This window comes from Trichechus manatus, unplaced genomic scaffold, assembly GCF_000243295.1.
Source record: "Trichechus manatus latirostris isolate Lorelei unplaced genomic scaffold, TriManLat1.0 scaffold00185, whole genome shotgun sequence".
Classification (NCBI taxonomy): Eukaryota; Metazoa; Chordata; class Mammalia; order Sirenia; family Trichechidae; genus Trichechus; species Trichechus manatus.
This window is the reverse complement of record NW_004444121.1, coordinates 4,925,551-4,937,843: the sequence shown is the minus strand read 5'-3', so window position 1 is coordinate 4,937,843 and position 12,293 is coordinate 4,925,551. Positions and strand designations below refer to the sequence as shown.

At 51.6% G+C, this 12,293-nt stretch overlaps 1 protein-coding gene across 1 annotated transcript in view; it reads left to right on the top strand.

Moving 5' to 3' along the window:
- Nucleotides 1-976: 976 nt before the first annotated feature.
- Nucleotides 977-12,293, top strand: part of ARHGAP39 (Rho GTPase activating protein 39) — a 95,702-nt gene continuing 84,385 nt past the window's right edge. The window contains exon 1 of the mRNA XM_012558788.2: nucleotides 977-1,101. The gene's annotated coding sequence lies outside the window, so the exon portion shown is untranslated. The remainder of the gene's footprint in view (nucleotides 1,102-12,293) is intronic.

Below are 12,293 nucleotides of genomic sequence, written 5' to 3'. Positions count from 1 at the left end.
GGAGGGACGGGGGGCGCGGGGCGTGAGGGGCGAAGGCCGCGCGCGCCAGTGTGCGCCGGGAGGGCCGGGCCAGGGTTGGGACGTGGGTGTGAGGGCGGTGTGCGTGCGCGTGTGTGCCCAGCTGGGGGGTGGGTGGCGTGAGTGTGCCCGACCAGAGGGTGGGCGAGCGAGTGTGCCCGGCCTGAGGGTGGACGACCGAATGTGAGTGTGTTCGGCCGGAGGGTGGGTAGACATGAATATCCCTGGCCTGAGCGCGGGGGTGCCCGCGCCGTTTCCGGGGCGCAGTCGAGGTGGGGTGGGGTGGGGGCCCGGCTGCCTGGGGACCTTGCTGCGCCGGGACGAGGTGGGCGCCAGGCGGGCGGGGGCTCGCTCTGTGTCCTGAAGGGCGGTCTCTGGTGCAGAGCGGGCTGCGGGGTCAGGGTCGGGCTTTGTCCCGGGACTCCGAGGCGCAGGGAGTTGGGATGGGCGGCTGCAGGTCAGGGGCACGGCTGCCTGCGGGCTCTGCCCCGGCGGGTACGCGGCTGTGCGGCGCCTCGTGGGCTTCCCGGATCTCCCTCTGCAGGAAGGACGGGGCTGGGGCATTTCGGGGCGCAGCCCCTCGGCAGGGGGCTCCGGCTCAGCACTTTCTCTCGGCCTCTTTCCCTAGGTTTGCTTCTCTGGTTGCAGGTGGTGTGGGTGGAGGCAAAGTGTTCCGTGCTGAGAGCCAGGAGCCATGCGGGCTGTGGATCTGGGGGCTCAGGGCGTCTTTTATTTTAAAACGTGCAGCCCGCTTCGAGGCCGCAGCAGCTGTGGGTGTGTTACATGCTGCTTCTCGCCAGCAGCTGTTGTGGGCGCTGTGCAGTCTTCAGCGGCAAAAATGCGGCCAGCCCCCTTCTTGCCCCTGCCCCGCCCCTTTTCGGTGTTGTGTGGGTTTACCCAAACCTCCAGTGACCTCCCCAGAAAAACCTGCAATTGCAAAGCTCCGTGTTCCTCGCCTGGTGTGTACAATATGGTGGTTTGTCTTTTGAAACCATTGAGGGGAATTTAACTCCCTGCATCCTGGGTGCCGCCCGTAAACAGCAGGTGGTTTCCAGCGAGCTCTCTCCTGTAACTATAAGCAAGGTGTGTTCCTGGAGCTGGGAGAGGGGAGGGAGATTTGATAGGAGGTGTGACTATAGAGCAAGGAGACTGTTCGGTAAACCGTGCTGGGCGCAGCCAGGACCCCTAAGTGCTTGCTTAGGGAACAGAGGCCAGCGGGTTCGGGGCGGGGGTCGGGGGGACTCTGGAGCCAGACTGCTTTTTAGTGGCAGCTGTTGGCTTACTGGTTTAGTGGCTCTTGACAAGGTACTCTGTTCCTTTAGTTCCTCATCTGTAAAATGGGGATACCAATAATATTGGCCTTGCTGGGTTGTTGTGAGAACTAAATGAATTGAGACTTGTCATATGCTCTGTGCCTGGCACATTGCAAGTGTTCAAAAAAGTTAGAAATTGTTATTACTGCCAAGATCTGGTGCTGCCAGGGCTAGAGTTAGGGTTAGATTTGGAGGTTAGGTAGGATTGTTGCTGGTGGAAATGCGATTTGATAGGAGGTGTGGCTATAGAGCAAGGAGACTGTTCCATAAACCCTCCTGTTAGGTGCCATCGAGTCGATTCCAACTCATAGTGACCCTGTGTACAACAGAATGAAACACTGCCCAGCCCTGCGCCATCCTCACAATTGTTGTTATGCTTGAGTCCATTGTTGCAGCCACTGTGTCAGTCCATTTCGTTGAGGGTCTTCATCTTTTCCGCCGATCCTCTACCAAGCGTGATGTCCGTCTCCAGGGTCTGGTCCCTCCCGATAATATGTCCAAAGCATGTGAGAGGAAGCCTTGCCATCCTTGTTTCTAAGGCCCATTCCGGCTGTAGTTTTTCAAAGACAGATTTGTTCATTCTTTTGGCAATCCATGGTATATTCAATATTTTTCGCCAACACTGTAATTCAAAGACGTTAATTCTTCTTCCGTCTTCCTTATTCATTGTCCAACTTTTGCATGCGGATGAGGCATTTGAAAACACTATGGCTTTGGTCAGGCACACCTTAGTCCTCAAAGTGATATCATTGCTTTTTAACACTTTGAAGAGGTCTTTTGCAGCACATTTGTCCAGTGCAATGCATTGTTTGATTTCCTGAGTGCTGTTTCCATGGGTGTTGATTGTGGATCCAAGATTGACAACTTCAGTCTTTTCACCATTTATCATGATATTGCGTATTGGTCCAGTTGTGAAGAGTTTTGTTTTCTTTGTGCTGAGGTGTAATCCATACTGAAGGATCTTTTAATAGAAAAGATAAGTTATTAAAATAAACTTTAAATGACAGTGAGGATGGGCATAAGCAACAGAAATAGAGTACTTGGAATTTACCACTGTGATAACATTCTGCCTCGCAGAGCTGTTGGGAGAAGTGAGATTTAACTTCTTCAGAAAAAAGTGGCACAATTTTCCAAGGAGATGATTCTCTTTCTCAGATTTGGTCGTCTCTTCCCTCTGTATCTTAGGCACAACCTAGAGAGTGACGTCTGGCCTCCTTTCTGCTGCATGATCAGAGATTAGGGGACACCTTTCACCGTCAGTAGTCTTTTAGCATTTGTGGGATTTAAGGTGAGAATGTTTGATTTTTTTAAAAAAGTGGTAAGGGAAGCAGCTTCTGTGAGCATATTTGGACACGCTCTAGAATTTTTGAAATGTGCATACCAGCCTTCTCCTCGTGTGCGCTGATGTGGGACTCCTGGGTTAGAAGCTGCACACGCAGGGGCACTCAGCACGTCTTTGACCGGTTTAATAACAGCTGTCTCATGAATACAGCTTCTTGTTAGATTTTTGATTCTTTGGTGTTACTGAAAGAAAAAAAAGAAGTCCATGTAATATTTTCTTATACTGAAATCTCTAGTCTTATTAGTGATACCCCTTTGCTGTGTCTGTTGATTTGTGGTCATGTATTGTGGGTTTTATATGTTTCTTCTCAAAGGTAGCTTTGCTGGGTGTCCCATAAGGATGCCATGAGGCATCATTCAGAAGAGTGACATGCAAGGGTGCAGCCTGCTTTGTGCAGCCCCAGGCCTGGGAGACACCTCTGGCCAAATCAGACTGGGTTGTCTCACCCACCTCCACTTTCCTCCTGTCGCCGTGCTTGCTCTCCCAGAGCGCTCCTGACCCTCAATCTCTGGACATTTCTGCTACCTCTGTGCTTGCTGGCTTTGTCTTTCCTGGGACTCAAAAAGTAGCAGTTGCCCCTGACTTCACCAGCATGTTTTCCCTGCTTCTCTAGATTAAGTCTGCCTTTGAGTCCCTTCTGGCCACACCCTGCTTCCGCCCCCGCTGTGATAGACACGTCTCACCTGGGGCCCACTCACTCCTGCTTTTGCAGTGCTTCCTGTCTCAGCTTTCTGTGGGGCTTTGTCTCTCCCTAAAACACCAGCTGCTCAACAGTCCCTGCCTTCCTGCTCAACCTCCTGAAATGTGATAGTGACGTAAAGTTCATTTTGTTATCATACTTCTGCTGTTCCGATAACATGCGATAGTCCTCCCCGGCCCCCTTGGTATCTTGTTAATGAACTCGCACCGGGCTTTGACACAGTTTGTGTGCTGTGAAGAGTACAGGAGCCCCCCCTCATCTGCGGTTTTGCTTTCTGAGGTTTCTGTTACCCGCAGTCAACTGCAGTCTGAAAATGTTTATCGTGATGAAGTCTTGTGCCTTCCCGCTCCATCCCGTCCGGGGACCACTTTCACGGAACTTTTATTACAATGTATTATAATTGTTTTATTATTATTAATTATTGCTAATCTTTTACTGTACCTGATACATAAGTTAAATTTTATCATAGGGGTGTGTACGTATAGGTCAAAATGTAGTATACATAGGGTTCGGTACTATCTATTTTCGGGCATCCATGGGGGTCTTGGAACATAACCACTGCAGATAAAAGGGGGCTACCATACTGACCACTGTTACGCTTCATTGTTTAAAATTTAATGTCTTTTTCTTACATTTCTTTTGAATCTTTGAAATTCTGTGGGAAACTATCATATTCAGCATTAGGAATTTTTTTTTCAATATCCTGTAAAATTTTTTCCGAGTATCATTTATTCGTTACTTTTCTTTATTGAACATCTAGCCTGTGCTCCATTAGCAGTGCTCCTGTTGAAGCCCCGCAGACACGGCACGTTGTGCTCTCCAGGAGCTTGAGAAGACAAAGGAAAAGTCTACTAAGGGTGAAATAAACAAATGAACCTGTTGCCCTTGAGTCAGTTCTGACTCATGGTGACCCCATGTGTGACAGAGTAGAACTGCTCCATAGGGTTTTCTTGGCTGTGACCTTTATGGAAGCAGATCACCAGACCTTTCTTCCATGGTGCCTAGGTTAGCAGTTGAGTACAAACCTTTTCTGCTACCCACGGACCCCCAACTAAGGATTTAAGCCATTTTAAGGACCAAACCAGGGTCTAGACCAGGGGTCAGCAAACTGTGCCCCGTCCCCTGGACCAAATGTGGCCTGATGGCTGTTTTTGTGAAGATTTATTGAGACACAGCCGCACCCATTCATTTACATATTGTCTGTGACTGCTTTGGCAGAGTCGTGACAGAGAGTGTGTCCTGCAAAGAGAGCTCTAGTCTTATTAGCAAAACCCCTGTGATTTACTCTGGTCCACTACAGGGAATGTTTTCCAGCCCCTGCTCTAGAATTCAGCAGGGCAGTGATTTGCAGGGGCTGGAGAAGTGAGGGAAGCCTTCACGGAAGAGGTGGTCTTTTAAGCTGAACCTTACTCAGCAGGATGTGAGTAGGGGAAAGGAGCTAGAATGTTCAAGCACCACAGGTAGAAGGTGTTTCAAGCTTTGGGAGCAAAAGCAAGAAGGGGGGTTATGTGTGGTTTGTGGGGGTTGGAACGTTGTGTAAGGAAAGCGGGAAGTATGATTGAAAAGGCAGCGGGGATTATAATGTGAGAGTTTCACAGAGAACCACTGTAGGTTTGTGAGCAGGGAGAGCCATGATAAGATGGCTTAGGAAGATCACAGAGGCAGCAACGTGTAGGGCGGGTCAGAGAAGGAAGACATCCGGGTCAGAGAGTGCGAGGGGCGGCTGTCGCCAGGGATGGTTGTGGTGACACAGCCCCAACGATTCAGCGGCTTATAGTAACAGAGGTTTATTTCTGTGCCTGGCTGTCTTCTGAATGTCTTCATTCCTGGGTCCTGTGAAGGACCAGTCCTTTCTGGGACCTGCTGTTTTCATGGAGAGAGAAAGTGGTAGAAACCCACAGTGGCTTTTAGAGCTCCAGCTTGGGACTGGCCATGACGGTCACATTCCATTGGTCAAAGTGGGCCACATAGCCGAGCCCGCAGTGGGAGGGGACATGTGCTGCTCCCTTGGCTGTGGGCAGATGTAGAACCCTTACAGGGAAGGGGGAGTAAACAGCCGGAGGCCGTGCTACCACCCAACGGAGAAAGTTATGGAAACAAGGGAGGTTCCCCCAGTGAGCCAGGAGAGAGCTGGTTGGGGCGGGGCCCAGGTGGGGTCCTGGAGCCTAGATGAGACCCTGTCAGGCATCTGTGTGCCACTGACGGGTGCCAGGGACTGCTAGGGCACAGATGGGTGGCAAGGTCAGAGGTCATTGGCATTCCCAGTCTGCAGGATGAGAGTAATCTGTCAGTGGTTTTTGAGGGAAGATGAGTTGGTTTAGGCAGTTATAGACAGGAAGGGCCCATGTTCTGCCCCCTGTGGTATGTGCATTGGCGTCTGCAGCGGCCTGCAGGCTGGGTCTGAAGAGAGGGGAGGTCTAAGTGGAATATTTGGAGGGATGGGATTGGGGTCTGGAGCTCCAGAGGGAGGACAAAGCTACAGGCTGCCATGGGTGAAAGCTGGGAAGTTGCAGGCACAAGCTGGCGGAAGTGTTGTCTGAGAGCTCTGCTCTGGGAGGCCTCTGGGCTGTCTTAATGGCATCTTCGGGTCCTCAGCCCCACCTTTGTGCTCCTGGCTGCCATCTGCTTGGTTGCTGAAGCTGGAGGCTTGGGTGTCCTGGATCCTTCTCACCCCACATCCCGCCAGCCTCCAGGACTGCTGTTTACTTCCCCAGGAGGTGTCAGGTGCCCTCCCTCTTCCACCAGTGCCACTGCTGCACCTCTGTGGTGGTCTGCTGCCTCTGGCCTTGAGCCCCTCCCGTCGCTTGTCCATGGTGCTGCTCGGGATGTGTGGAGCACTAGTTCTCAACCTGGGTAGATCTGCCATGCCCATCCCACTCCCAGGGGACCTTTGGCCTGTCTGGAGACATTTTTGCTTGTCCCAACTGGGAGTCATTGGCATGAGTGCGTGGAGGCCAGGGATACTGCTAAGCACCCGACGGGCCTCCTCACCCCAGAGAACAACCTGGCCTTGATGGTCATCAGTGTTGAGGTCCGGCCTTGCCCTGGCTCCCCTAGTGCCTCCCACACCCAACGTTTACGGCCGTGCCTGCATGCCCTGGTGTCTCCTCCCCTGCCTCCCGCCTCTGCCCAACTCTACTCTGCTTTCCAGTGACACCAACTGTGGCCACCGGGCCAGAGCTTACCCCACGTTCCCTCCCCTTCTGCTGTCCCTCCTCCCTACCCTGCAGTCCCTCCTTCCCACCCTGCGGCCCCTTCTCCCCATCCTGCAGCCCCTCCTCCCCACCCTGGGGTCCCTACTCCCCATCCTGCGGCCCCTCCTCCAGGAGCCAAAATAAGCAGCTCCGGTAGCTCCTTCAGACCCTTGGACCTTGACTCAGGTTCCCTCTGCAGGAGCTCTGTTTTGCTTCCTAGAGAGTCTTATTTTTATTTATTTTTGAATAGATAATTTGTTCACATGGTTCAAAAGTACAAAGGGTGCACACTGAAGCCTCTGCACCAGGAACCTCCTTCCCTGAAGGATTTGCTGTGCCCAGCTGAATGCTTGTCTCTCTTTCTCGAGATACTTTGTAACTATGCAAGCCAATTTATGTTTTGTTTTTTCCTACCCTCTTCTTTTCAGAGTCTGAACCTTGTAGTTTTTGACTGACTGTATTTGGAAGGTCATTCCGTATTAGTACACTTTCCAGTTCATTCTTTTTCCTGGCTCCTGTATCCGGTTGTCTGCAGGTGCTGTGCTTGATTTCCCAGCCCCTCCTGGTGGAGGTTGTCGCTCCTGCAGTGCAGGCCGTGCTGCCTGCACAGTGCTTTGGAAATGTGTCCACCCCCAAGAAATATCACCTTCTCCTTTAGTGATTATCCTGTTAGATCAGGTTTTGCTCATGTCTCAATATTTTTAACTCGACAACTCCTTTGGTCTTTTATTTCTCCTGATTATCCATCATCCATCCATCTACCCACCCACCAACACACCCACGACCCATCCATCCCCCCACCCACCTACTCACTCACCCACCCACCCACCATCCATCTGCCACCCACCCACCATCCATCTATCCATCCATCCATCCATCCATCCATCCATCCATCCATCCATTCTCCTATCTTTTAAATACTATAACCCATTGCTGTTGAGTCGATTATGATTCATTTGAATTAAATGAGTTTTTTTTTTTAATTTTATTATGCTTTAGGTGAAACCTTACAGCACAGATTCGTTTCTTATTCAAAACTTTATACACGAATTGTTTTGTGACATTTGCTGCAATCCCCACAATGTGTCAGCATTCTCCCCCTTTCTCTTTACACCCCATGTTCCCAGTGTCCATTTCATCCAGTTTTCCTGTCCCTTCCTGCCTTCTCGTCTTTGGGCAGGTGTTGCCCATTTGATCTCATATACTTGATTGAACTAAGAAGCAGCACATTTCTCATGTGTGTTATTGTTTTATATGTCTGTCTAATCTTTGGCTGAAAGGTGGACTTCGGGAATGGCTTCAGTTCTGAGTTAGCAGGCTGTCCAGGGGCCATAGTCTCAGGGGTTCCTCCAGTCTCTGTCAGACCAGTAAGTCTGGTCTTTTTTTGTGAATTTGAAATTTGTTCTACATTTTTCTCCCGCTCTGTCCGCGACTCCCTGTTGTGATAGCGGTCAGAACTGTCAATGGTAGTAGCCAGGCACCATCTAGTTCTTTCGGGTTCAGGCTGGTAGAGTCTCTGGTTCATGTGGCCCGTTAGTCCATTGGACTAATATTTTCCTTCTGTCTTTGGTTTTCTTCATTCTCCTTTGCTCAGGATGGGATGGGACCAATAGATGTATCTTAGGTGGCAAAATGAGTTTCTTAATTGGAAATTGGTTCACTTTTCACATGTGATTAAGAGTGACTCAGAAAGTGTACATCTATACAGAAACGTTACATGAATGTTTATAACAGCATAATTCATAATAGCCAAAAAATGGAAACAATTCAGTGTCCATCTGTGGATGATGTTGTGTCCCGTCAAGTCGATTCCGACTCATAGCGACCCCATAGGACAGAGTAGAACTGTGCCGTAGGGCTTCCTAGGCTGTAATCTTTATGGGAGCAGATCGCCAGGTCTTTTTACCCCACAGAGCCACTAGATGGGTTTGAACCACGGTCCTGTTGGTTAGCAGCTGAGTGCTTAACCATTGCATGACCAGGGCTCCTTCGATAGATGATAGATAAACAAATTTGGTGTATCTGTGCGCTGGAGTACCGTTCAGCCATGAAAAGGAGTGAAGTCTTGCTGTGTACTACATGGTTGGACCTTGAAAATACGCTGCCGAGTAAAAGGAGCAGACCTGGATCGTGTGATCGCACTTAGTGAAAGTCCAGAATACAAATCTGTAGAGACAGGAAGGAGGTCGGTGGTTACCTCAGGCTAGAGGGAAGGTTGAGGGGTGCAGGGTTTCTTTTTAGAGTAATAAAAATATTCTAAAACTGACCGTGGTGATGGTTGCATGTATCTGTGAGTATACTCAAAGTCATTGAATTGTATACTTTAAGTGGGTAGACTGTATGTGAATCATATCTCAGTAAAGCTGTTAACAAAAAGAAAAGAGTGAGTTGGGCTTTTCTGAAGGGAACATTCCAAGGTGGGACTCGGAGAGCTGGGCCCACAGAAGGGCCTTGGGGCTTCTGCAGCCGTGGGGAGGTGATGACTAGAACTTTTGGGGGGCAGCCGGGGAGGTGTGTCTGTCGATCCAGGATCATACGGGGAGCCGTGCTGCCTCGGGTGCAGCGATGGCTCAGGAGGTGTGAGACTTAAGTTAAACTGACTCCACATTTAGTGGTGTGATTGGCTGCAGGTAAGCCGCTCCCCCCTTCTGAGCCTCTCTTCTCATCTGCAGATTAGACAGTGTCTGTCCTGCTTATTTTCCAGGGTAGTGGTGAGGCTGATGGTGTCTGAGTTTCAGAGCATGCTGTAAATTACTACAGGTTATATGTGTGTAAGAGTTAAAAGCTTAATTTCAGCACCAACAGGATGAGGAGCCAACAGAGCACCTTCTCTGTCCTCTTGCAGGCTGGTTTTAAGACGAACTCCCAGTGTAACCGAGTGCAGTTTAAATGGAAGGAAGGAGGGACGGAGGGTGGGTAGGTGCAAACAGGAGAATTACTACCCAACGCAGAAGCTTCCCTGGTCTGTGGCTGGCACCTGCACTCACAGCCCAGCACTCGGCTTCTGCCTTGCTCCTTTCATCTTTTTGGCCTGTTCTCGTGGTCATTTTTGGAAGCTTCCAGAGGCCCAGCCCTGGTCAGACAGCTGCCTTCATGGGTTGTTGAGGGAGAAAGCCAGTGGGGTTTTTTAGCAGACCAAGTTTCCCAGTAGTATTTGCCCGCAGGTACTGGCCCTGGCTTTCTGTAGTGCTAGGGTTTCTGTGGCAGTCAAGATTGTGCTGAGGCAGATGGAACTTAAATTCCCGAAGCGGTTCTCTGCAGACCTCAGGGTCTGCACGCGGTAGTTGTTGTTGGTAAAGGTACAGTCCAGACGGGAGTAGGTTCCCAGACTCCCCAAACTGGCTTTCCTCCTCAGTCACAGTGGTGTTGATTGTTTGTGCCGTTAGGATTCCTGCTTTTTCCGAGTCTTCGAAATGGTCTCTGGTTCCTAATGGGGGGAAGGGAGGTGATGTAAAAGCTCCAGAGCCCCCATCAGGAGGGTGTGCGGGAACCACAGCTCTCTGGGCACCATCGCACAGAGCCGGCTCCTTTGCCAGAGTTTACGTCCCCTCTGTCTTCACCAGGCCTTCCACGCCCACCCACTGTGGTCACTCCTGTCCCCTCCCAGGCCTGCCGTCTCAGGGTCTCGCTTCCTGTAGACAGCACAGGAGCGGATGATGGTGGCGCCGTGTGGAACAGTGGGGTGTGCTGGGGCTTTAGGGAGCCCCTGCGTGGCTGCCGCACCCCAGTGATGTGGAGTCTAGTCAGTTTCTGGAAGAGGGGGCATCTCATCCGGAAGAGTTATCTGTGACTGAGTCTCAGAGGATATTAACCCGGCTCAGGCAGCATGTCCCCGGTGGGAGGGGAGCGTGTGGCAGGAGACAGCGGGTGTATGTGGGTGACTTGTCCCAGCTCTTGGTGGCTGGAGTCTCCAGGGGGCAGGGCGGCACCTGGAGGCCAGCAGGCTGAGGCTGCTCCCGCATTGTTTGCAATGCTGAGCACTTGGACTGCCTTCTGAGGGAGTGCTTCTCCACTTGGCCTCCTCAGGAGGTGACAGTTCAGACAAGCAAGGGGTTTTACGAAAGCCTCTTTCTAGCTCCAGCTTTACCTTCCACTTCCATTCTGGAAAACACAGCTGAAGTTGTTACCCACCTTGATCCATTCTGATGTGTTGTGAGCAATGTCAGTCACCGCAAGAATCCAGACGGATCACCTTGGTGCTGCTGCCCTGTGGTTGTGGAGCACTGGTGGTAGTGGGGACAAGTCACCCAGCAGAGGCCGCATTTCTCACTAACCTCTGCGTTCTTACAAAGCGCTGACTTGGAATTTACACCTTGGAATTGGCACTCAATGTTCCCCGAAGCCTGGCTGCCTGGTATACTGGCTGTCCATGCCTACTCCGTGGGTAGCGCACACGCGTGGTGCTTGTGTCTCCGTTGGGCGGAGTGAGTGCTGGGACAGTGTCATCAGATACCTGAATGCGGGGCCCCGGTACTGGAGCTGGAAATGTGAGGTGGGCCCCCTGCAGCTGGGCCAGTATGGGAGCAGACGTGCAGGTGACTACTGTGGGACCTCACTTAGACTGAGCCGGCACAGCCTCCCTGGGGGACCGCATCTGAGGCTGTAGGATAAAGAGTTGGGGTAAGGCATCAGCTCTTGGGCAGCCCTGGGCAGCAGGGCCTGGGGGGCAGCCAAGGAGAGGGTGGGAGATGAGCAAGCCTGGCCTCAGCCACAGGGAGGATTTGGGAAGCCTTTGGGGCGGACACGGAACAGCTTCTATCTTCAAAGCATCACTCTGGCTGTTGTGGCAGGAGTGAGTTGGAGGAGAGTGAGACAGAGAACGGAGACAGGTCAGGCTGTGCCTGCAATTCAGGTGAGGGACAGTGATGTCAGCAGAGGTGTGGGGTCCATGGGCTCCTGGGTGAGGAAGGAGCCGGCTCACCACGGCTGCTGGCTTGCCAGGTGAGCAGGGACTGGGGATCGCAGGCATCACAGAGTGAAGCTCTGGTCCCCACTGTGGAAACAGTCTGAGGCCAGGAGACTGAAAGGGTGGCCAGGTGAGGAGGATGCGGTGAGAGGGGGCTTTGTTCTCAGGGCTGGGAGAGCCTTGCAGGGCAATGGGCAGTGGAGTGATTGCATCAGAGCAGCACTGTGGAAAGTTCTTTTTGGCCACTGGGGAAGGTGGAGGGAGAGGGCTGTGGTAGTCCAGGAGTGAGTGGCTGTGACTTGGCCTTGGACCAGGTGGTACATTTTGAAGGTGGAGCTGGGAGGCTGGTGGGACTTTGCCCGTGTGGGAACGGGTCACTGGTATTGCAAAAATTGCAAACCCTGCAGGGCCTTCCTGAGACCTTTGCGCAGAAAGACAGACACCCATCAGAAGAGTGGGAAACTTGTCATTGAAGGTGCTGATTGCAAGAAAAGCTGCTGTACGTCTGACCACAAGTTAGATTGTAAAATTCCGAGCTGCTGGTCTGGTGAAAATGTGGCTGTGGAGGAGGACTCTAAACACACGTGGAGCTGAAGACAGAATTGGTCGAATGTGGAACCTGAAGTGAGATTGGTTTTGGAACCAGATATAATCTCCTTGATGTCTCACCAGAAGTGACTGGATCATGACACACAGGCACAGTGGGATACTGTGAGCTGTGTGTTTACACCGGTGTAGATGGGTAGGCCCACGTTCAGAGGCTCGTATACTGTGCGCTGTGTGCGTACACCGGTGTAGATGGGTAGGCCCACGTTCAGAG